Below are 22667 nucleotides of genomic sequence, written 5' to 3'. Positions count from 1 at the left end.
AAATGTAAAATGGGGATAGCGTAGGTATCAACCCCACGGCTCATGGGGTCATTGTAAACATGAAATAAGAAAACATGTCAGGCGGCCGGGCGCGGTGGCTCAAGCCTGTAATCCCAGCACTTTGGGAGGCCAAGACGGGTGGATCACGAGGTCAGGAGATCGAGACCATCCTGGCTGACACGGTGAAACCCCGTCTCTACTAAAAAATACAAAAACTTAGCCGGGCGAGGTGGCGGGCGCCTGTAGTCCCAGCTACTCGGGAGGCTGAGGCAGGAGAATGGCGTAAACCCAGGAGGTGGAGCTTGCAGTGAGCTGAGATCCGGCCACTGCACTCCAGCCTGGGCGACAGAGCGAGACTCCATCTCAAAAAAAAAAAAAAAAAAAGAAAACATGTCAGGCATGGGTCACCTGCCTGGGACACAGCAAGCACTAAATAATTCATCACTGCTGTCATTATTACACTTATTGTCACTGCTCCTCCCAATGACCCAAGAAGAGGGATGTGCTGATGCTCGAACAACAGACAAGAAAGACAAAGGCCTCAACCTAGCATCCAGGAGCTGGACTGACCACCATGTGTTCACAGGATCCCCTTTCCCGGCCCAAACAGTCCCCTTAGCCTGAGACAGGGCTGCATGAGACTGCCAGGATCTGAACCCTTTCCTGGCCTCTCCGAACTGTGTGACCTTGGACAAGTCATCTCACTTCTCTGAGCCCCACATTCCTCCCTTTAGAAAAAACAGGGGGTCCTAGGCAGGCACAATGGATCACACCTGTCATCTGAGCACCTTGGGAGGCCAAGAGGGGAGGATCACTTCAGCCCAGGAGTTTGAGACTAGCCTGGGCAACATAGCGAGAGCTATGTTGTTTAGAAACTTAGCTGTACATAGTGAGATGCACTTGTAGCCCCAGCTACTCTGGAGGCTGAGATGGGAGGATCGCTTGAGCCCAGGAGGTTGAGGCTGCAGTGAACCACGATTGCACCACTGCACTCCAGCCTGGGCGACAGAGTGAAACTCAAAAAATAAAATAATAAAACAAATGAAAAATAAAAAGCAAGCGTCCCCTATCTGCACCCTTGTCTTGAGGACTGAACGAGGAGATACCTAAAAGGTGTCCAGTCCAGTGATGGCACAGAGCAGGTGCTCAACAAGTGACAGCAGTTATGATCGGTGATTGGATATGAAGACCTGGACACGGGGACGAATGACTGCATATAAGCACTCACAACAGAGTGCCGGGGTGTGGTGCCTGTCAGCTCAATCACACACCCCAGAGGGCTGCGTGTCTCGGGATTCACCCCCAGGTGGCCCTCCCTGGCACTACTCCATCAGGGAAAGGGCAGAGAGCAAAGGGACCTCCAGACGGTGCCTCCCATCCATGCCACCCCCACTCCCACCATCCCTGCAGCAACCACACAGCCACGCGTGTGCGCCCCAGCCCCGTGACCAACTAGCAGCCCCTCCCCATCCCCCGCTCTGCATCTGCTCAATTAGGGAAACTGGGGAGCGAGGGAAACAAAGACTTAATTTCTGAGCTAATCAGCCTGCCTCATACTAATTACCATCCTCCCGGGCATTAGGGCAGACTTCCTGGGGGAGGCTGAGGGGGAAGCTGGTCCCTGAGAATGACACCTCCTTCCCCTAAAGCCTGAGAGCCCAGCAATGGGAGGGTGGTGGTGCGGGGGGACCGGGAGGCTTGAGCAGGTGGGATTTCAGGGTGGGATGAAGGAGACGTGGTCAGAAGCAGGAGACAGAGTCCATTGGGCAAAGCAGGGAATGTGCCCGTGGTCACCCGGACAGCCCCACCTTCCCAGGGTTCCCGCCCCATCCTCCGGGCAGCCACGGGCTGGGGGGAGGCCCAGAACAGGTGCCCCAGTAGGCATGCAGCCCATGGCCTTGGCCAAGAGGACAGATGGACAATTTGAGGCTGGATAATTGAGCAATGATCAGAGGGAAGCTTCTGGATCATGGCCTACTGGGTGTGTGCATGTGTGTGTGCTTGTGTGTGCGTGTGTGTGTGTGTGTGTCGTGTGTGTACATGAGCACACAGAACAAGAGGGCTCGGGACTGGGAGCCAGGAAGCCTGCGTTCAATTCCCTGCTCAGGCTCTGGGAAAGTCCTTGCCCCTCTGAAATTCAGACTGTACCATGAGCGAGCTGGAGGGCACGATTTTCAGAAATCATTTCAGACGTGACCACAAGGCCACTTATTCTTCAAAAAATGCTTATCGAGCACCTACTATCATGCAGCCGGCTCTGTGCTGGCACCACAGACACATTCGTGAACAAGACAGACAAGGTCCCCGGCCTCACGGTGCTTTCACGGTGATGGGGGAGCCAGGGAGTAAACATGAAAATCAAGAAACAAGTGCCTTGGCATTGGCAGATAGAGGGAAATGCTCTGTAGAGAACTGAACCATAGGATGTGGGCAAGCATCGGGGCCACTGCAGGTAGGGCTCATGGCAGCATTTTTTAGAAAAGGCCCCACCCAGCGGCCAGGTGCGGTGGCTCACGCCTGTAATCCCAACACGCTGGGAAGCCGAGGCTGATGGATCACGAGGTCAGCAGATCGAGACCATCCTGGTTAACACAGTGAAACCCCGTCTTTACTGAAAATACAAAAAATTAGCCGGGCGCGGTGGTGGGCGCCTGTAGTCCCAGCTGCTCGGGAGGCTGAGGCAGGAGAATGGTGTGAATCCGGGAGGCGGAGCTTGCAGTGAGCCGAGATCACGCCACTGCACTCCAGCCTGGGGGACAGAGCCAGACTCTGTCTCAAAAAAAAAAAAAAAGAAAAGAAAAGAAAAGAAAAGAAAACGCCCTACCTAGCAATTAAACTTCAGATAATCCCAACTCACAGAGGGCCTCAGAGCAACCCCCTCCCTTCTCTGGACCTCTGTTTCATGCACACAGCACGGGAGCTGGATGAGACACTGTCCAAGGCTGATTCGGTCCCACAAGCGGGAGTTCTCACGAGTTTCTCCATGCCGAGTGTGTGCATGAGAATGTCTGCGTGATCCCCCAGGGGCTGCGGTCTGGCCCACACATTTACAGAAACACACACAGATGACCACCATGTCCCCAGTCTTGGGTCCAGCTGCACGATGGATATACCAGGTAGACAGGTATGTGCCTGATAATGAGAGGGGCAGGGCATCACATGCCCCAGGGCCCATCAGTTCCCAATCACGGCCTCTGGGGTCCGCACTCCAGGAGATATACTCAGCTCTGCTGGCACAGGCGTCCCTTGAACTGCCTCCCTCGCACCTGGTCATGGGGCCTTCGCAGCGGCCCCCCATGTGCTGAGCACCTGAGCCTCACTGCATGGAATTCTCACAACAGCCCTGCCAAGGAAGGGCTGTTACCCTGTTTTACAGATGGGGAAACTGAGGCTCCGCTAGGTCAAGTCACTCACTCAGTAAATGATCAGCTAGGCACTCAAATTGGGCCTGATCCTAAACTGCCACCCCTACCATGTGCCACGACCTTCTTCCTGGACCACTCTCAAGGCTCAAACCAGGGGACCAGCCTGGACCAGCCCTGCCCAATAACCGCCTTCCAGGGATTGCCAAGGGTACCCAACACAGCAAGGCAGTCAGGTTCAGATGGCCAGGTTCAAATCCTGATTCCATCACCGAGTCGCTGTGTGACCGTGGGTAGGATCCTTAACCTCTCTGTTCCTCAGTTTCCCCATCTGTCAAGTAGGGATAGTGATAGTATCTATTTTGCTGGGTTGTCGTGAGGATTTTGCTAAGTTCTATAAAGTTCTTCGAACAGTGCCTGGCACATGGTGTGACTTGAGTGTTGTTGATAAAAGGAAGATATGATTCCCTTTGATTCTGTGAATGGCCTGACCCTTGGCTTCCACAGAAGGTAAGAGACAGATCTGCAATTCGAACACTGGACTCAGGACTCTCTGTCCAGCGCTCTCTCCATACAGCATTAAGGAATCTCTAGCTTGGCCAAGGGAACAAAAACATGCCAGGACTGGCCCAGGCTCAGCCCCCAGCAGGAAAGACAGTCTGTGAGGAAGGCTAAAGGGATGAGAGCCACAGGCCAGGGGCCAGACCCTGCTCCATCGCCTGCACCTCCCTCCTCTGGGCCTTGCACTCGCCTACCCAGCCCCACCCCCAGCTCCGGAAGGCCCTGGCACTCCTGTGGGCACTCAAGGACACTGGGAAGCTCCTGGGCCCTGAAACAGCTCCCCGTAGCCCCAAGGAGCCCAATGCCCAGTGATCCTGGAACACAGCAGGTGGAGAACAGCAGGGAATAGTGTGGTCTCCCGGCACCGCCTTCCAAGTCCCTGGGTAGTCTGTCCCCAGAGACAGCCAGGGGTCCTGGCCCTGGACCCCCACACCCTACCTTTCCCCAGGTCCCACGGAGCCCGCAGGCAGGAATCCCAGCCAGAATGGGCTCCTGCCTCAACTGCTCAGCCAAGAGCGAGAGGAGCCCAGACGTCCACACTCAGCCTTAGAAACAGATCCCCGCAAACCAGCCCACCCATGCCCCAGGACAGCCGGCCGGGTCAGAGGAGCTTGATTCTGAAGTCGGACACTTCAGATCTGAAGTCGGTGAAAGTAGAAAAAGTGCAAACGGCCCAGGCACTCACAACAGGGAAATGTCCTTTCAAGGAAAGCCCATTCCAAGGTGGATTAGGACCCAGGTCCTGCCGCACTCCTGAGGAGGGTGCTCAGGGTGCAGTCAGGGGCCGCAGGAGGCTGCAGGGCCAGCTGCGAGGAGAATCCCTCCTGGGTAAGAACAGATGGTGTACATGTGTTTGTAGGTGCCAGGAAACACGGGCCAGTGACAGCCTCTGGGGAGGAGGCCTTGGGAACAGGCAGTGGCCCGTTCCGTTCTGCTGTGCACGCCGAGAGCATGCGTCAGTTCCCCAGGTATAAGGGGGTTTGTATACTTGCACATTGTTTTACATGTACGTGTCCCAAAACCCAGCAAATGGCAAGCGCACAGAGATCACGAGGGCGCACACACACACACACCTGCCCATGCGCGCCCAGCTTCTGTCCAGACAGCTCCCTCCCGCGGCCTGAGAGGGAGAGAGGCGGCTGCGGCAAACAGACGGGGCAGGGCCAGAGAGACGGGTGGGTAGACAGAGACGAAGAGACATGGAGTGAGACAGAAACAGAACGAATGAGCTCAGCTCAGGCCCTAGGGTGATCCTGCTCAGAGCAGCCACTTCAGACTGGCCCAGGGGCTGCCGGAAGCCAAAGTGCCCAAGAGGAGAGCAGGCAAGGCTCCACCCTCAGCCTGGCCACTCACTGCGGTGTGGCCCCGAGCCAGCACCTCACCTCTCTGGGCTGCAGCCTGCCCACGAGTGCAGGCAGTGAGTGGGAGACCTGCTGGCTCCGACCCTCCAGCCCTCCGGGGTCCTGGTTCCCTGTCGAGGCCCCGCTTTCCCTCTCCCCAGATGGTCCCGAGGACAGTGTCCAGGTCAGCTGCCATCTCAACCCAGCCGGGAAATCACTCCCAAAGCCCCTCCCTCCCCTGCCATCAGCCCCAGCGCCAAATCGGAGAGGGACAAGCCGCGCACTGACCGGAAACCGCAGGCGTGGATACTGCCGTCTTCCTGCCTCATCTCACCTAATCCCCATCACAGCCCCGATCCCATTCTACCACACGAAACCACCGAGGCTCAGAGCACGATCGGGCCAGAGCCCCACGGCCAGCGGGGGATGAATGAATATGAATGAGCTGGGATGGAACCCACGCGTCCACTTCAAAGCCCATCGGCTCCTTCCACGACATCCTGTTCAGCAGGCAGCAGGAGGGGCCACAGAGGCAGACACCCCCACATTTCCTGACCTAGCACCCAGACCCGGGACTCCACAGGCCCCAGCCTGTCTCCAGCAGCCTCAGAGGTGACTCTAGAATGGCCCCTGAAGCCCTGCCTCCCTGCTCCCACCACCAGGAAAGCCAGAAACAAGCCCACAACTAGCATTCCTGAACGCTCACCGCACGCCAGGCATGGCGCCAAGCGCTTCATAGAGTCACCTTTGGGAGGTGGGTACTACTTTCATTCCCATTTGACGGGTGAGGACACTGAGGCACACATAGGTGGGGCAACTTGCCATGGGTAGAATCGGGAACTGACAGCTGGGCCCATGGGCCTGATCACTGTGTCACCCCATCCAGCAACCTGGGAGTTTTTCCACTCTGACCTGCCACCCCCAAGCCAAGGAGTGTCTAGAGGGGCAGTAAAGGCCTCACCCAGAAGCTCTGCTTAGATCAAGGGCTCTAGAGCCACTGCCGTTGGGGCACCCCAGTGCCGACCCCTCTCTGCAGCCCATCTCCTCTCAGGATGATGCTTGGGGTCCCTGGAGAGCCCCCACCTCCATCCTTGAGTCCCAGCCCCGGGTGAGGAGGGGAAGCGGAGAAGGTCTGTGCCCCCACAGACCTCAAACAGTGTCCTCCGGGACAAGGCCTGTCCTTTGCCTGAGGTCCAGAGAGAATGTGAGACAAGCAAGGCTCACACAGCAAGTGGGAGACAGGAAGGGGCCCGACATCCCTTCATTTCTGCCTCCCAGTTTGGCACGGAGGGCACCCAACCTCCTATGCTGGGCAGGTTGAGCTGCTGTGACCCAGTGTGGAGACAGGGATGGGGCTATGGGTTCTCGGTAGCTTCTAGAACTCCTTAGGCCCTACCACGCAGCCCTCGGCAACCCTGTGGGCCTACTGTGTGAATATACTCTTATCTCCAATCCTATTTCACTCCATCCCCTCCAGGAGCCTGGCAGTATCCCCATTTCACAGATAAGCAAACTGAGACTGGGACCTGTGACCACTCAGGCATGGGATCTAACTCAAGATGCCTCACTTCCCACCACCAAACAGACCTTCCTGCAGCCACTGCCCCAACCCAACCACTCCCAGTCCTCAGGGACAGCCTCTTCCAAAAAACAAAAGTCTTCCCAGAGCTCCTCGAACCTCCGCTCAGTGGACCATCTCTCCTCCGACATTCAGAAAGCAGACTGAGGCCGGGCGCGGTGGCTCAGACCTGTAATCCCAGCACTTTGGGGGGCCGAGGCAGGTGGATCACTTGAGGTCAGAAGTTCGAGACCAGCCTGGTCAATATGGTGAGACCCAGTCTCTACTAAAAATACAAAAATTTTCTGGGCGTGGTAGCAGGCGCCTGTAATCTCAGCTTTCTCTCCAGCCTAGCCAAACAAGCAAAACTCCGTCTCCAAAAAAAAAGAAAAAAAGAAAGAAAGCAAACTGAGGCCAGCACACCCACAGTGCCTCCACCCTCAGACTGGGGCTCCTGGGAATTGAGGCTCTATCTCCCTCAGACAGGGCATTCCCGTTCCCAAAGACTAAGAAGTCCCAGGACTCCCTCCTCCAGCACCTCCATCCACACAGCCAGCCCCCTACCCGACTGCAGGACTCTGCCTGAAGGGGCCAAGCAGGACTCCAGGCCACGCCTCAGCCCCTCCTCTCCCTTCTTCCTGGCGCTCCTCCAGGCCTGGCCAGTACCAGGCAGGCTACCCCCGCACCACCGGGCCCTGTCCATGAATCCCACCTCTGTTGGGCACCACAGACCCCCCTTTCTCCTCCCCAAACAAATGGGGTCTTGAGTAAGGCACCAGGACAACCATGCACAAGGCCAGATCTATTCCCTGGACTGGCGCTGCTGCCAGTGGGGTGGGCAGTCAGGCTCGCGGAGCGGTCTGTCCCTTCCACAGCCCCTCCAGGTCCAGTCTCTGGCACTGGGAGCCCGGCACTCTAAGCTCGTCCTGGCAGGGCTGGGACCAGCAGCCCGCCTCCCCAGGTGACCCAGGAGTGGGCCTGGGTCAGGCGCCCCTAACCACACTCCTCACTTCCTCCTCTCTCCCTTCCCCTGACACAGTGTGGGCGGCAACCTCTGAGCATAGGTCCAAATCCCTGCTCTGCACCCGGGAAGAGAATCTCTCCAGGCCTCTGTTTGGTCGTTTGTAAGTGGGTGTGACACTCCCCATGCTGCAGGGGCTGCTGTGGCCACAGATGGGGTGGGGTACAGGCAGAAATTTCCAGCACAGAAGAGGTGCTCAGTCCAAACCGGTTTTTCTCTCTCCATTCCCTCTTCTGCCCCAGGGGCATAAGAGGTGGGGCTGGCAGAAGTGGGGGTGAGAGGGCACAGGCTGGCAAGGTAGAAAATGACCTGTCCCAGGCACTTAAAATGTTGCCTATTCCAAAATCAAAGTCTCAAATCCCTCTACAGCCGGCAGTGAAGTCTCCTAAGACGAGGCTGGTTAAGGCTCCCAAGACCCCACAGCCAGCCTGGGCAACACAGTGAGACCCCATCTCTACCAAAAAAAAAAAAAAATTAGCTTGGCATGGTGGTATGTGCCTGTAGTCCCAGCTACTCAGGAGGCTGAGATGAGCCGATCACTTGGATCCAGGAGGTCAAGGCTGCAAGGCTGCAGTGACTGTCTCAAAAAAAAAAAGATCCCACAGCCCATTAATGGCAACACTGAGGAGGAGGCCTCACAGCCAAGCCCGCAAATCAAAGCTCAAAGCCCACTGCCTCCTAGAAGCCAGCCTAGATATTATCCCCATTTTGCAGACAAGTAAACTGAGGTACACAGTAGTTAAGTCATATGCCTGAGATCACACAGCTAGTGAGCATCTGGATTGATTTCTTTTGACAATTCAGGCTGTTACCAAAAGCTGTTTGTTATGGCACAAGCATTCCCTAACAATCTGTGATTTTGACTCTGCATCCAGAGTCAGGTCCAAGTTCTTTAGCCTGAAACGCAAGGCCTCCCCGCAAGGTGGTATATATACAGCAGCAGCAGACAGCACTAGACCTCGAGTCAAATGCCAGGCCTGCCACTCACATCCTGCTGTGTACCCACAGCAACTTACCAGGCCTCCCTGGCCTCACTGTCCTCTTGTGTAAAATGGGAATAACAAGACTAACCTCCCAGGGTGGCTGGTGGGGTTACCTACCCATGCAGGCCCACAATTTTATTGAACATCTACTATGTGCCAGGCCCCACTCAAGGTACTTGAGATAGAGCAGAGAACAAGACAAAAAAAAAAAAAAAAAGCTGCCTTCAGGGCGTTGATACTCAATAGCAGTGGGAGGGCAGAGAGTAAGCAAGCAAATAAAACAGCATCAAGTTGTGTTAAGGGTTTTAAGAAACCAGAGGGAGGAGGCCAAGGGCAAAGAACAGGGTGGTCAGGGAGGACTTCCCTGAGGAGGTGACAGTTAACCAGAACAGGAGACAGCCATGCACTGAGCCAGGGGAGCGGCAGTGAGCACGGAAGGAACAGCAAGGCCAAAGGCCAGTGAATCAAATGAGAGCTAGAGCCTGCGGGGAAATGCCTGGCACATAGTAGATGCTCAATAAACTGCAGCTGTGAGCATTATTACTCTAAACCCCACAAACCCCTCGTTCCTTGCCTTCCTCTTCTGGAAGCCAGGTTGTGATGCAGCTTGAAGTGCATCCTAGGTCTCTTCCACATTCCTTCATTCATTTAAAATAACTCTGCTTCTATTAATAGTCCTCCCATTTTGCGGGTCAGAAAATTGAGGTTCCCAAGATCCTATAACCTATAAACAACAGCATCAAGACATGAACCTAACTCTAGTGGTCTCAAACCCCATGCTCCTGGCAGCCTTGGGCAGTCTCACCTACAAAGGGCGCTCACTACATTCCCCCTTCCCATCCCAAGACACCTCAGCCTGTCAGAATATCTCTAGCATGAACCAAGGTCTGAGCCTGCCCTTTGAGGCCCACCAGGACAGCCCTCTCTCCTCTTTCCCAGGTCACCCTGAAATGTTAGCAGCTGCCACCCAGATTATCTCCCAGTGCCAAGCACTGTGCCTTACTTTGTCCCCTGGCTTTGCTCTGGCAAAGTGAAGTAGGGATTCTTATCATCCCCATTGTACAGGTGAAGAAACTGAGGCCCAGAAAGGTGGAGAAACATGCCCAATGGCAGCTGTCAGGAAAGTGGCAGTGCTGGGATCTGAACGCAGGCCTTTGTCACTTGAAAGACAGTCACCTGTCACTTCCCAGGCCTCTCAAATGGCCTTCTTTGGGCATCACCCTCAGTCCCTTGCCTGGCCTGTCCCCCTGGTGATGCCCAAATGGTAGACAGGACAGGCTTCCCCCGACTCGGTTATTCTCAGGGCACCACCAGTCACATGCCTGGCATGCTGTGGCCTAGGCCAGGGCTGGCTGAGCAGCTCAGAGCACCCAAGTCCCACAAAGGAGACCAGTGGCCAGGGGCTCAGGCAACGCCTGGGGTACAGGGCTCGCCTGATGAAAGTGCACACACAGGCCCTGGGGCAGGCTGGAAAGGAGTACCAGACAGGGAGCCTGCCACACCCGGCTCCATCCTGGCTCAGCCACCGGGACACTATGTGTCTGTCAGGAGGCTCTCTGCCTCTCCGGCCCCGTTCCTGTTACCATGAACTCAGGACCATACTCCCACCACTAAGGGTCATGGGGAAAGGTACAATGCCACAGAACTCTAGTGAGATCTGGCTTCCCCGCGCGCGTCAGGAAATCATTTTAAAACGATTTTTGAAAGTAATGATGGTAGGCCGGGTGCGGTGGCTCACACCTGTAATCCCAGCACTCTGGGAGGCCAAGGCGGGCGGATCACAAGGTCAGGAGATCAAAACCATCCTGGCTAACACTGTGAAACTCCATCTCTACTAAAAATACAAAAAATTAGCCGGGCATGGTGGCACGTGCCTGTAGTCCCAGTTACTCAGGAGGCTGAAGCAGGAGAATCACTTGAACCTGGGAGACGGAGGTTGCAGTGAGCCGAGATCATGCCACTGCACTCCAGCCTGGGCAACACAGCGAGACTCCATCTCAAAAAACAAAAAACAAAAAAAGGAATAATGGTGGTGGTGGTGGTGGTGGTTCCCAGTTACTGAGAGTCTGTTACATACCAGGAGCCACACAAAGGGTATCACATCCAGGAGCCCAAATAACAGCCACCCTAGGAGGCATGTGCCTCATCTCCATTTCACAGAGGGGGAAACTGAGGCAAGAGGTCCCCCACCGTAAAAACCAGAGCCAGGTTGCAAACCCAGAACTTGCTGTTCTCCTATGCAGCTTCCTGTTGTTAGTATTTGAATGAAATGCTGCTTCAGGAGAACCCCTGGGGACTGGGGGGAGAGAGAGGACTCAACGGGATCAGACAGACAGGCTCAGGGAAGGAGTTAGGCCTGCTGAGTCCGGCACTCAGGGAGGGAGACGCTCCCCAGAATGTGCCTGCTGGGTGACCTTGGGCAAGTCACTTCCCCTGTCTGATTCCTCAAAGGCAGGTACCAATGTGGTCCCCCCAGAGAACGGCGCTGGGTCAACAGGTCCTCAGCAAGCATGACGAATGGGGACAAAGTCACTCGGGGGCAAGAAAGGAGCATGTGCCCAGAGGAGAGACTTATGTGACCAGAGGCCCTGGGGAGCGAGAGGGCTCAAGGAGGCAGAGGTGGGAAGATCGTGGCCATAGAAGTGGGAGGGAAGGGCTGGGTGGAGGCGCTCAGAGCAAGCATGTGCTGGTGCAGCAGGGTCTCCAGTCCCTCCACAGGGCAGGCAAGATAAGCACAGACCCGCCCACTGTGCCTCACTCCCCACCCCTCCACCACCAAGAACCCCCACTTCAGCCTGTGACAGCAGCACCAAGTCCCCTGCAGCAGCCCTTCCCCCACCACACCTCCTCCATCCTCTGGGGTGCACCCACCACCCTGCACAAGCCCCCTCCAGGGCACCCATCACTACCCCTTTCCTGGGGACCTCCAACACCTCGACAGCCACAGCCCCTCCACGTGGGGACCACCGCACCTTGGAGACAGCACCTCCCTATCCTTAGCAACCACCAACACTGTGCGCAGCCAGCCAGCCTCCTTCCTCTGTCTCCTCCTCTCTCCACGGAGACCACAATGCCACAGAGGCGGCTCCCTCGCCACGGCAACCACCGTCACTCAGCGCCGCCTGGACAACAGCTCCCTCCACGTGGCCGCCACCAACACAGCCTCAGCGACAGCCCCAGCCTCTCCTCTCCTCTCCAGGGCAGCCACCAGCCCCAGCCAGGACGGAGCAGCTCCTTCTGCCTGCCTGTCTGCCTGCCTGCGGCCTCCTAGTGCCAGACAGCTCTCCCTGTGCCTCCAAAATCCAATGACATAGGATCAGGCCCCATATCAATTCCGCTGGCATTTTCCCCTGCTCCCAGCTCACTTCCAGCCCCTCTCTCTACAATGGAAAGACCCCCACCTGAGAGAGACCCCCACCACGTTCTCCCAGGCCTTCCCCTGCAAGCTGGCTGTCCACCCCCAGCAGGTGTACAGATGCCCCCTGCCCTTCTGGGGTGCAGACTAGGCCTGGCTTAGCCTCTCTGCCGGGTGATGGGGCAGGAGCTGGGGTCCCTGAGCCAATAGGGGCTTCCTGCCCACCCTCCCCGGTGGGCCTGTCTTAGCCCCCAACAGGCCTGCCATTCTGGAGGCTGCCTCACAGGCCCTATGGAAGGAAAGCTGGGTGGGAGGGGTGCCCATGGCTGGGGGCAGGGGCCGGGCCCGCAGGAAGGAACACACAGAAGCCTGAGGCTGGGCCACATCACAGGTTTGCAAGGCCGGGTCATGTGAGCTATGCTCACAGACAGCAACACACACACAGGCAAAAGGACCCTGTCCTTACCAGATGTCTGCAGCAGAGGAGGCCCCTCCGGCACTGTCCCCGACCTGGGTCTCAGAAAGGTCCCCCAGGCAGCAGCGGCAGCAGGAGCAATGAGATCTCAGGTCCTGGCCCAGCCCGGGTGGCAGCAGCTCCTCACCCAGGTCCTCTCCTTCTGCAGGGAGGCGAGGGGGAGAGAGGGGAGGGAGGGAAGAGAAGGGGAGGAGAGGGAGGGGGGACAGCAGGAGGGAGGGAGGAGGGAAAAATGCTGAAGTCTTGAAGGGTACACTCACTTCTTTCTTGGGTTTCCCATGGCAACCGAATATACCACAAATGAATATCAGGGTAAGACAGAGAGAGGAGGTAAAGGGAGAGGAAGAATGGAGGGAGATGGAAAAGAGATGGAGAGAGACAGAGATAGAGAGATGGGGGAGACTGGGTGGGGAGAGATGGAGAGATGCAGAGAGAGATGGAGGCAGAGACATGAAGGCACAGAGATGGAGAGATGGTGCAGGGAGAGGAGAAGAGATGGAGGTAGAGACAGAAGGATGATGAGGCAGGAGGGATGGAGGGCTGAGGCTTCCCATCATAACCCATGGGCTCAGGGGTCAGGGGAGAGGTCAGGGGCCACAGGGGCTCTTCAAGCCGCTGGGCAGAAGGAGCACGCACAGATGAGTGAGTTTTCTGGGAACCAGGGGGCCCCTACTCCCACCCCTCCACCTTGTCCCACACTCCCTACTGGGCTCCACAGCCTGGAGGTGCCTCCCAAGTCACATCCCAGACTCACACCCCACTCACAGCCACGGTCACACATGTCACACCCACGTGTGTATGCACACACACTCTCACACTCCCCTGACACCCAGTGCCCCCACACAGCCTTCGCCTCCTCCGTGCCCACCACTCCACTCTCCTGTTGGTCACTCGGATCATCAACACCGCCCAACCCCATCATCAGCCGGGCCCCAGGGAACAAAGACACCCTCGACCTCGGCACACCCTCTCCTCTTCAGAACTCTGCCAGGACTGGCACACGCCTTCCCCGATGTGCCCAGCCTGTGCCCAGCCAGGTGTAATGCCTCTGGCCCACCTTCCCGCCATATGGGCTCACACACAGGCTAAGAGCACAGTACCTGGCTGACCTCCACCTGCACAGACAGGCGCTCCCAGACAGACCGGCCTCCGAGGAACCTCGCCTCCATCTGCGCAAACACGTGCACACAGACACTCAGCCCTTCCCGAGGAGGCCCCTCTCCCGGTCCGGCCCCGCACCCCACCAGCCCAGATGGTACTCTTGGCCCTCCCCCGCAGGCAGGGGCTCACACCTCAGCCCCCTCGGCATTGCCATTCACAAACATAGACCCACCAAGTGCTGGCAGCCAGCGGCGCCCGATGGAAAATAAACACACACTCGGGCCTCCCTTCCCCCACCCCCTACACTGCCTCAACTCCCTCACCCCTACCCAAAGGCAGAGAGAACTAGCAGGGCCGGCTTTCTCCAGGAAAGGCTCCCAGGCCTAGCTGGGAGCACACAATTGACCCTGAGCCCCTCAGCCAGCAGGGATGGGAAAGCACCCCAGAGGCACACGCTATACCCAAACACACACACACACACACACACACACACGCACACACCAGCCCTCCCGCAGCACACCCAGAGAGAATCCACACAGGAGAACTTCCCAGGAACGCAGAGAAACGCACATCCCAGACCCAGACACCTGCGTGCCTAGAGACCAAGGTTCACTGCACACGGCTGAACCAGAACACAGGGGCGCCCCACACAGACACACTCCCCTACGCGCAGGCCCACGCTGGTGCCAAAATGCATGGGGCCACTGCACAGACGCACGAATCAGGGGCACCATGGACTGCCCCACTCCAGGCTCACCAAACACACCCAGAAAAACGTGCCCAGGGGCACAGGGCCCCCAACATAGACACACGCCAAAACATACATGCCCCAAGCATGCCCACACACAGGGAACCACTCCCGGACACACGTGCCAATGCACATGTGCCAACACACCCCCAGCCAGCCACGCCTGCACGCCACAGCGCTCCCAGGGCAGTTCACGCGGCGCTTCCCCATGCCGTCCACACTCACCTGGCACACACAGCCCCTCACCAGCAACTCTCCGGGTCCCGGCTCCGGTCTCCCCCTGTACCCCTGCCCAGCGCGGCCGGCCCCGCCGCCAGCCCCCGCTCCTGCCGGCCGCTTTCGGATCCCGGGCACCTAGCAGAGCCCAGAGGCTTCGAAATTGGTTGCGAGCGTCAGGGGTTGCGGATGCAAATTCTAAACACAGGCAAGTAAGGCGGAAAGCCCGGCCGGCCGGGCCAGCCGGGCGCAAGTTCCGGAGGCCGGCGGGGCGGGCCGCGGGGAACGGGAAGCCTCGAAGAGCAGCGGACTGCGGAGGACGGTGCAGGGGTGGCGAGCGCGGCGGGGTCGGGGGGCGGGGTGGCGGTGCGGCCCCGGCGGGGCTGCGAGCGAGCGCTCCCGTCCCCACCACGCCAGGTCCGTGGCAGTTCCCGCCCGCCCCCTCCTCCGGCCAAGCCGCCATCGCGCACCTGCCCCGTACGCCCTCAGGACGGACAAGCCCCGCCGCCCGCCAGACCCAGGTCTGCCTCCGCCAAGTGGATGGACCGTATCGAGCCACCGCTACGCGGCTGTGCGTCGCCTCTTCCAGGAGGTCTTCTCTGCTCTCCGCCCTCTTCGCCGCTTCTCTGCCCTCACCTCCACCTCCGCCTCTGGCCTCTGCTCACGTGCACAGCCGCAAGCTCAGCTCCACCAGCGCCCTCTCTCCACAGGAAGGGAGACGGAGGGCTTTCGCCCTGTTCAAGGTGCTGGGACAGGCCCGCTCCAGCCCCACTTCATCCGGACCGCACTTCAGGCTGCTAACGTGGCTAGCTTTAGCAACTGTGCAGCCTCGAACCCGTGACCGCACACTCTGCCTCCAATTCCTCATCTGTGCAACAGGAATGATGCAGAGGGGCGTTCTGAGGATTTAATGAGGGACTCCTTAAACAGGCTTAGAGCAGCAGGCAACGAACACGGAAGATGATTAGCCAGTATTATGAGTCAGTATGGGCCCCTGTCTTGCTGCTGTGGCACCGAAGGTTAGGCACTTCTCTGAGCTCAAGCTCCTCCTCTGGAAAATGAGGATGGCTTTGCTGGCTCCGGAGGATTCTGGGAGGAGTCTCAGAGACCCCGAGGAACATGCAGCTGCCATCCAACCAACAAATGTGAGTGAATTAATCTTCCGGAAAGCATTACAATTGCAGGTTCCTGGGCCCCTCGTCCGCTCTCCCAATCAAAATCTCAGTGGACAGGGCCCAAGAATCTGCATTTTAACGAACACCCAGAGACTCTAATGCTCCCTGACAAAAAGGATATTACTCCATTTCTTGGTGCAGCATGGATGGTCCCGTGTGGTTGATCCTCAAACTACACGTCCAGACTCATTTTCTCAAAATCCACTCTGGGCTTCCCCACCTCCGGGACCCTACTCACACGGTCACTCCATCTGGCACGCCCCCACCCAGGGGCAGGCAAGACCTCTTTCACAATCCTCCAGCCAAAATTAAACAAGATAACAGAGAGTGCCTTACTCAATGCCTGGCACATAGCAGGTGCACAACTGAGGGAATTCTGCAGACCCCAGAGCAGAAGTCGTCACAACCTCTCCAGCCCCGCCCGGGAGGCTCACTCCAGACCTGGTCACCAGCCTGCAGCAGCAACCCCCTCTCGGTCAGGTCACAGAGGGACAAGAATCACCTGTCAAGCAAGCCCTACTGTGGGCAGACCCCATGCGGGACACTTGTCAGAGGTTCCCATGTCTCACCTCTCCTCCAGGGCCCTGAGCTCTGCCAGGCAGGGGCTCCTCTCTGGGGGTTCCTGCCTGAGCCCTGGGGCCCAGCATTTCTCCCTGGGTGAAACATGCTAATAAGGGTGTGCATGCATACACCGTCTGAATGCAAAATGCAGCGATCCGTCCTTGGTAGCATGTAGATGAAAGGAATTTGTTTAATAAGTATTTTTTGAGGGCCTACCAGTCTCCGCCTGCGCAGAGCTGACATGCAGTGGGAGAAATAGACAGGAAATAGGCAGATGTAGGAAATCCCCTGGGGGAATGAGAAGGGCCAGGAAGGGAGGGAGGCAGGTAGGTTGACCCCACAGCCTCTGTCTCTCCAAGATTCAGGGACAATTGTAAGGGGAGAGGGATAATAGACAGGCCAAGGAGGGAAACTGAGTCAGGCCTGAGTCTTGGGACTAGGCCCACGGCAGGCTGGTCAGGCAGCCCTTGGGATTCAATCCCTACTTCCCCCTGAGAGAGGTGGGGACCAGTGTATACAAACAGTCACGCACACACAGACATGCGAAGACACAGCCTGCCCCTCCTGGCCCCACTGCCCACTCCAGCTGTGGGTGGGGGGTGCGGGCTGGCAGCACCCAGGCTCTTCTCATGCATCCTTAGGCTCCCCCCAGCAGTTCCCATGCACTTTAGAGGGTGAAAAGCAGAGAGCGAAAAGGGTAGGAAGGAAGCAGACACATGTACACACAGTACAGACCCCCTCCAGGAAGCCAAGAATGAATGGAGGGGGCAGATGGGAAGGGGGAGGGAAATAATGGCATCCCGCATGCCAGGGGATGTTATACCCGTGCTCTTCTCTTACCTAACCTTTAGCACGACCTTTAGGACAATCCAGAAGGGTTAAGAATTCGTTTTTTGTTTTTTGGTTGTTTTGTGGTTGTTGTTGTTGTTGTTGTTTTGGCCAGAGACGGTGGCTCACACCTGTAATCCCAGCACTTTGGGAGGCTGAGGAGGGAGGATCACGAGGTCAGGAGTTCGAGACCAGCCTGACCAACATAGTGAAACCTTGTCTCTACTAAAAAAATGAAAATTAGCCGAGTGTGGTGGTGCGTGCCTATAATCCCAGCTACTGGGGAGGTTTTTTTTGAGGCAGAGCCTCACTCTGTCACCCTGGATGGAGTGCAGTGGCACAATCTCAGCTCACTGCAACCTTGGCCTTCTGGGTTCAAGCGATTCTCCTGCCTCAACCTCCTGAGTAGCTGGGATTACAGGCATGCACCATGACGCCCGAATAATTTTTTGTATTTTTAGTAGAGACGGGGTTTCACCATGTTGGCCAGGCTGGTCTCGAACTCTGACCTCAGGTGATCCTTCTGCTTGGCCTCCCAAAGTGCTAGGATTACAGGTGTGAGCCACCACGCCCAGCCAAGAATTGGGTACTTTTGTCCCCACTTCACATTGAGGAAACTGAGCCTCGGGGACAGGAAGTGACTTGCTCAGGTCACACACCGAGGAGGAAAAGAGGTCAGATTTGGAGCCCTGGAGAAAGCCTGGGCCCCTGCCCTTTCCACAGGCAAGATGGTCAAGAAGTGGGGAGTCCAGGGGGCCACAGCTGAGGCTGCAATAGACTCAGGACCTGAGGAAGATACTGACGCTGCGGCAGCCTCCCCACCATCACCCGGGGGAGCCCTCCAAGCGCTGCTGTTCGAGGCACTGTGGGAGGGCCAGGGAGCGAGGGGCTGCCTTTGGGGGTGTCCCATCACTGTGGGAGAGGGGCGCAGGAGGAATGGGATGGCGGGATTAAGATGCAGGCACCACCCACGAGGCCCCTCCTTTCCTGTCTCTTCTTGCAGCCAAAGCAAAGGGCGTCCCCCACCCCCGCTTCCCTAGGGCAGGGTCACTGGACCTATTTACAGGTAAGCAAAGCAAGGCCCAGAAAGGGCCTTCAGTGAGAGGGGTATGCCAAGATGTAGAGGCCTCCAGGCCCACCTGGCAAAGGAGTTCGGCCGCCAGTGGTACTGATATGAGAGTCTCCCTTCAGGGTTCCAGTCCTGGTTCCATCGCTGTGTGGCCCTGGACTGGTCTGTAACCTCTCTGTTTCTTGTCTTCAAAATGAGGAACAATAATAGCGCCTACCGCAGCTGGCTTTTGTGGGACTAAACGAATGCCGCCCACAAAGAGCTTCAAACTGGGCCTGGCTCTCAGTAGGGGCTCAATAATATTAGCTGATGTCATTATTATTATTATCACTATAATTATTACTATTTCAATCAGCAGCATCGTGCAGCCAGCACCCTTCCTCTGGCACCCCAGGCATAAGCAAGCCTGCCCAGGTGGCTCTTCAGTCCTCAGGGCTTCTCTGGGGCTTTCCTGGGGACTGTCTGCAGAGCTTGGGGGAAGGAGAGGGGGCTTAATTATTCCAACCCCCAGACACCATCTCCAGTAATAATGTCAATGCCTCTGCCCCAGGTGGTAATTGAGCCAAGAGAAGGTTAATTTAATCAGGGATTGGACTGGGACGGCAGGAGGCAGAGGATTGGGTTAACCTTCTAGACTATTAACACAGCTCCTGAAGAGGTCTGACTTGCTAAGAAGGCTCAGGCTTCAAGGCAATCCTACTTCTCGGCCATCCACTCCACATAGCACACGTCACAACACAGGGCGGGTGGGGGCACCAAGAGAGAGGAGCTTGGCCCCCAGGCACTGTGGCGGGAGCAGGTGAGGGTAAGCAGCGACGTGTGCCTCCCAGCCCCGCACGCGGTTGTCACACTTTCACAGTCACTCATCACACCCAAAAGGGAAGCTGCCAACGCCCTCTTACCGAGACAGGAGAGGCTCACCCCTGTCACACACAGCCAGGATGCAGATGCGGCAGGGGTGTCACTGGAATCCAGTTCTGGCGCCAAAAACAGGCATCCTACAAGACCTCAGGGAACACTGAGGAATAGGCATGGAGCCCCCAGTGACCGCCCCAGACATGCCCCTCTGGAGAAGGCTTGCTGGGTGTGCCCGTTTCTATCACCTTAACTATTTCTGGAGCTTGTGGGTAAAAGAGCAAAAGAGCACTGACCTGCGAGTCAAGAGCAGCCTCTCCTCGAGCCAGAGACCTCTTGGCCTTGGGCTCATCACCTGGCACCCCACCCCCAATTCCTCATAGCTCCATATCTCTCCATGAAATGAAGGTACCCCTTGAGAAGGGACTGGCTAATCAATTGTGTCTCCCTGCAGCCACTGAAGGGGCGGGGTGGGGGGTGGGAATTCACATTAAATCAACAGACAGCTTATTCCAGAACTCAGTTTACTCATCTGTCAAATACCCACATAATAGCAGCCAACTCACCCACCTCAAAGGACTGTTGTGGAAATCCAAGGAAAGAAAAGAAAGTCCCTTGCAAAGTTAGACTTAAACCAAAACAGGAAAGCAGCTGCTCTGGGCTGAGGGGATAGCAGGTGAGAGGACAGAGCTCACGTGGACTGAGTCCCCACCATATGCCAGGCACCAGCACCTGCCCCCCACAAGGCCCATGGTCTCCTTAACCCCCATTCACCTCTCTAACCCCCCACCCCATGTTACAGAGGAGACACTGAGGATCAGAGAGGCGACGTGAATGCTTAAATCACAAAACACAGAAAGTAGCAAAATGGGATTCGAACCAATGGTTTCAGGCTCCCTGGCTATGGCCATTTTCTACTGTCACATGCACCGACACACTCACATACACACTCATTAAAGCACATGCACCCAGAGGTGGTGGGCTGGCTGGGATGAAGAGGAAAACAGGGACTGGGGGGGTCAGATGGGGGGGCTGTAGCACATCGGGGCAGGTGAGGTGCACTATTCAGGGGGCAGGACTTAAGAAAAAGGGTCCTATGCCCACTCAGGACGCTGGGAAAGGGGGCCTCTTGCGAGGGACCACGCATCCTAAGCCTCCATCCCTCTCCCCTTCCCACCCCTCATACACAGGGGACATAACCACACCCGGCTACACACACTCCCCTAACATCACACTCACACACTCTGGCTGGGGAGAGCGACCCCCGACAAAACTGTCCCGCTGATGTCACCTGCGGCCTGGAGCTTATGTCACACCTGAGGTTCTCACTGACGTCACATACATACTTTTTCCTGATGTCCCCACAATTAACCCTCTTTCTTCCTGCCTAGGGGTTGATGGCTCAGAGGTACCCACCTCCCCACCCACACAGCTGCAGGGCCCCCGGCTCATCAGGACAGCACCTGCCTGTGCACCCCTCTCACGGGACACACATTTGCACACATGTGAATACCCACATGCTTTGCTGATGGCCCAGACGTGACACGTCCCACAAGTGTCCACGGGCCACGAGAAGAGGGGTGTCAGCCGTGCACATACACATACACACACGCACACATTCCCAGTCCCGTCTCGTGATGCAGCTTGCATATTAAAACGCCCCTCAGTAACTGCGCCGGGCAGTCCGTGCCCCACAGCTTCCACCACATTCCTCCAGGTGCTGCCAGCGCCCCCTTCCCTCCAGCTTTCTGCCTCTGACAGCCTGGCCTGCTGACAGCGACAGCCGCAGCCCAAACACACACACACACACTCCAGCCCAACACCTGTGTCTCAGCAAGGGACCAAGGCAGTGCCCTCCACCCAAAGCTGCTGGGTGGGAGGAGTCCAGGGGGAAGGGGCATAGCACAGAGCCCTGAGCTGCAGAAAGTGCCGAGTACCACGTTCCTCCTCAGCTGAGTGCACGGTCAGCACCACTGTCCCCTCGTCTCCCTCCTTGGGCACACCTGACACACCACGGCCTGGTGGCCTCTGTTTTGGACACAAGTTCCCCAAATGTGCATGCGAACACACACACACACACACACACACACACACACACACACCCCCACCCACCAGCTTTCTTCCCTCCAAACATTGCGAGGAAATCCTGCCTGGTCACTGACAGTGTGCGTGTGTGCGCTTGTGTGTGTACAGACGGAGAGCAGGGTCCACCCCTTGTCCACACACACACGCACACACCACACACACACAGCACGCACAATCCTCCCCACATGCACACGGCGCCCCACCGGCCAACACACCCACCCGCTCCCCCTCCCCTGACAGCTGCTGGAGCCCACACATGCACACACACACATACGCTGGCACAAGCACACACACACACACACACACACACACACACACACACACACGGCAATGGCCCCGGCCCTGCCAGAGCTGCAGTCTCTGCGATTTATGCCACCTCCCGGGGCTGCCTCCCTCCTTGTCCCTGGCCAGCGCCTCTGCAAGGGTCCCCACCCCCCAATTCTGGTCTTACCAACCCCACCGCCGTCAAGCCCCACCCTGGCCCCCCCTTTCCCTAGAAGACATCCACCCTGTCAACCCCTCTTACCAGTTAGAGGATAGATGCCTTGACCCGACAGCACCCCGTGAAAGAGGGGGATTAGGGCCCCGATTCGAAAAGATGAGGGCAGAGAGGTGCAATGTGGCACCGGCTGGCACAGCATCCACCATCGAGCCTCTGCACCACCCCCAGAAACGCTCTCCTCACCGACCGTCCTCGGTGTCCTCCCACCGCCTCCGCCCACCGCCACCACCACCTCCTTCGCGCAGGGTGGTCCCCCGGGGGTCTCACGGGGATCCCCAGACCCAGGAGACACTGGAGGTGGCTCTTCCCGTCTCATCCCCCCTTCCGTGCCCCTCTCCAAGCCCCACCCCCACTGACGGAGGGGGTACTCTCCGGCTCCAGCCCTGACTCCCACCGTCTCCCCGGTCGCGGCGCTCGGATCCGGAGGAATTCACTTACCCCAGCCCCAGCCGGGATCCGGGCCAAGCACCGCCTCCGGGAAGCGGCGGCCGCGGGGCCTGCGCGTGTAAGTGTGAGTGTGTGTGTGAATGTGAGTGTGAGCGCGGGTGTGGGTGCGGGGTGCGTGGCGCGTGGCCGTGGGGTGGCCCGCGTGTGTCTGTGTGTGTGTCTGGGAGCGCGCGTGTGTGCGCAGACGCCGCCGCCCCCTCCTCCCCGCCGCCGCGCCTCTGCCTCTGCCTCGGCGGGGAGGGCGTCCGGGAGGGGCCAAGCGGCGCGCGTCAGGGACCGCGGCAGGCAGTGTCCGTCTGTCCGTCCGCCCGCCCGCGCCCGGCGCCTTCAGCAGGCCTTTCCGCAGCAAGCCCGCTCCCGCCCCCGAGCCGGCCGCACGCTCCACGGACACACGCGCGCTCGCAGACACACGCCCGCGGGGCGGG

At 57.8% G+C, this 22667-nt stretch overlaps 1 protein-coding gene across 2 annotated transcripts in view; it reads right to left on the bottom strand.

The window, feature by feature from the left end:
* The window catches only part of ELFN2 (extracellular leucine rich repeat and fibronectin type III domain containing 2), an 87966-nt gene extending 65546 nt beyond the window's left edge, over nt 1-22420 (bottom strand). Inside the window, exons 1-2 of one of the 2 annotated variants that reach the window (XM_025399628.1) lie at nt 22234-22420; nt 12647-12797 (exon numbers count right to left, since the gene is read on the bottom strand). The gene's annotated coding sequence lies outside the window, so the exon portion shown is untranslated. The remainder of the gene's footprint in view (nt 1-12646; nt 12798-22233) is intronic. The other variant, XR_003121498.1, reaches the window with a different exon arrangement.
* Nucleotides 22421-22667: the final 247 nt, after the last annotated feature.

Source organism: Theropithecus gelada, chromosome 10, assembly GCF_003255815.1.
Source record: "Theropithecus gelada isolate Dixy chromosome 10, Tgel_1.0, whole genome shotgun sequence".
NCBI classification, from domain to species: Eukaryota; Metazoa; Chordata; class Mammalia; order Primates; family Cercopithecidae; genus Theropithecus; species Theropithecus gelada.
Note: the sequence above shows the minus strand (reverse complement) of the source record. Positions and strands in the feature narration are given on the sequence as shown.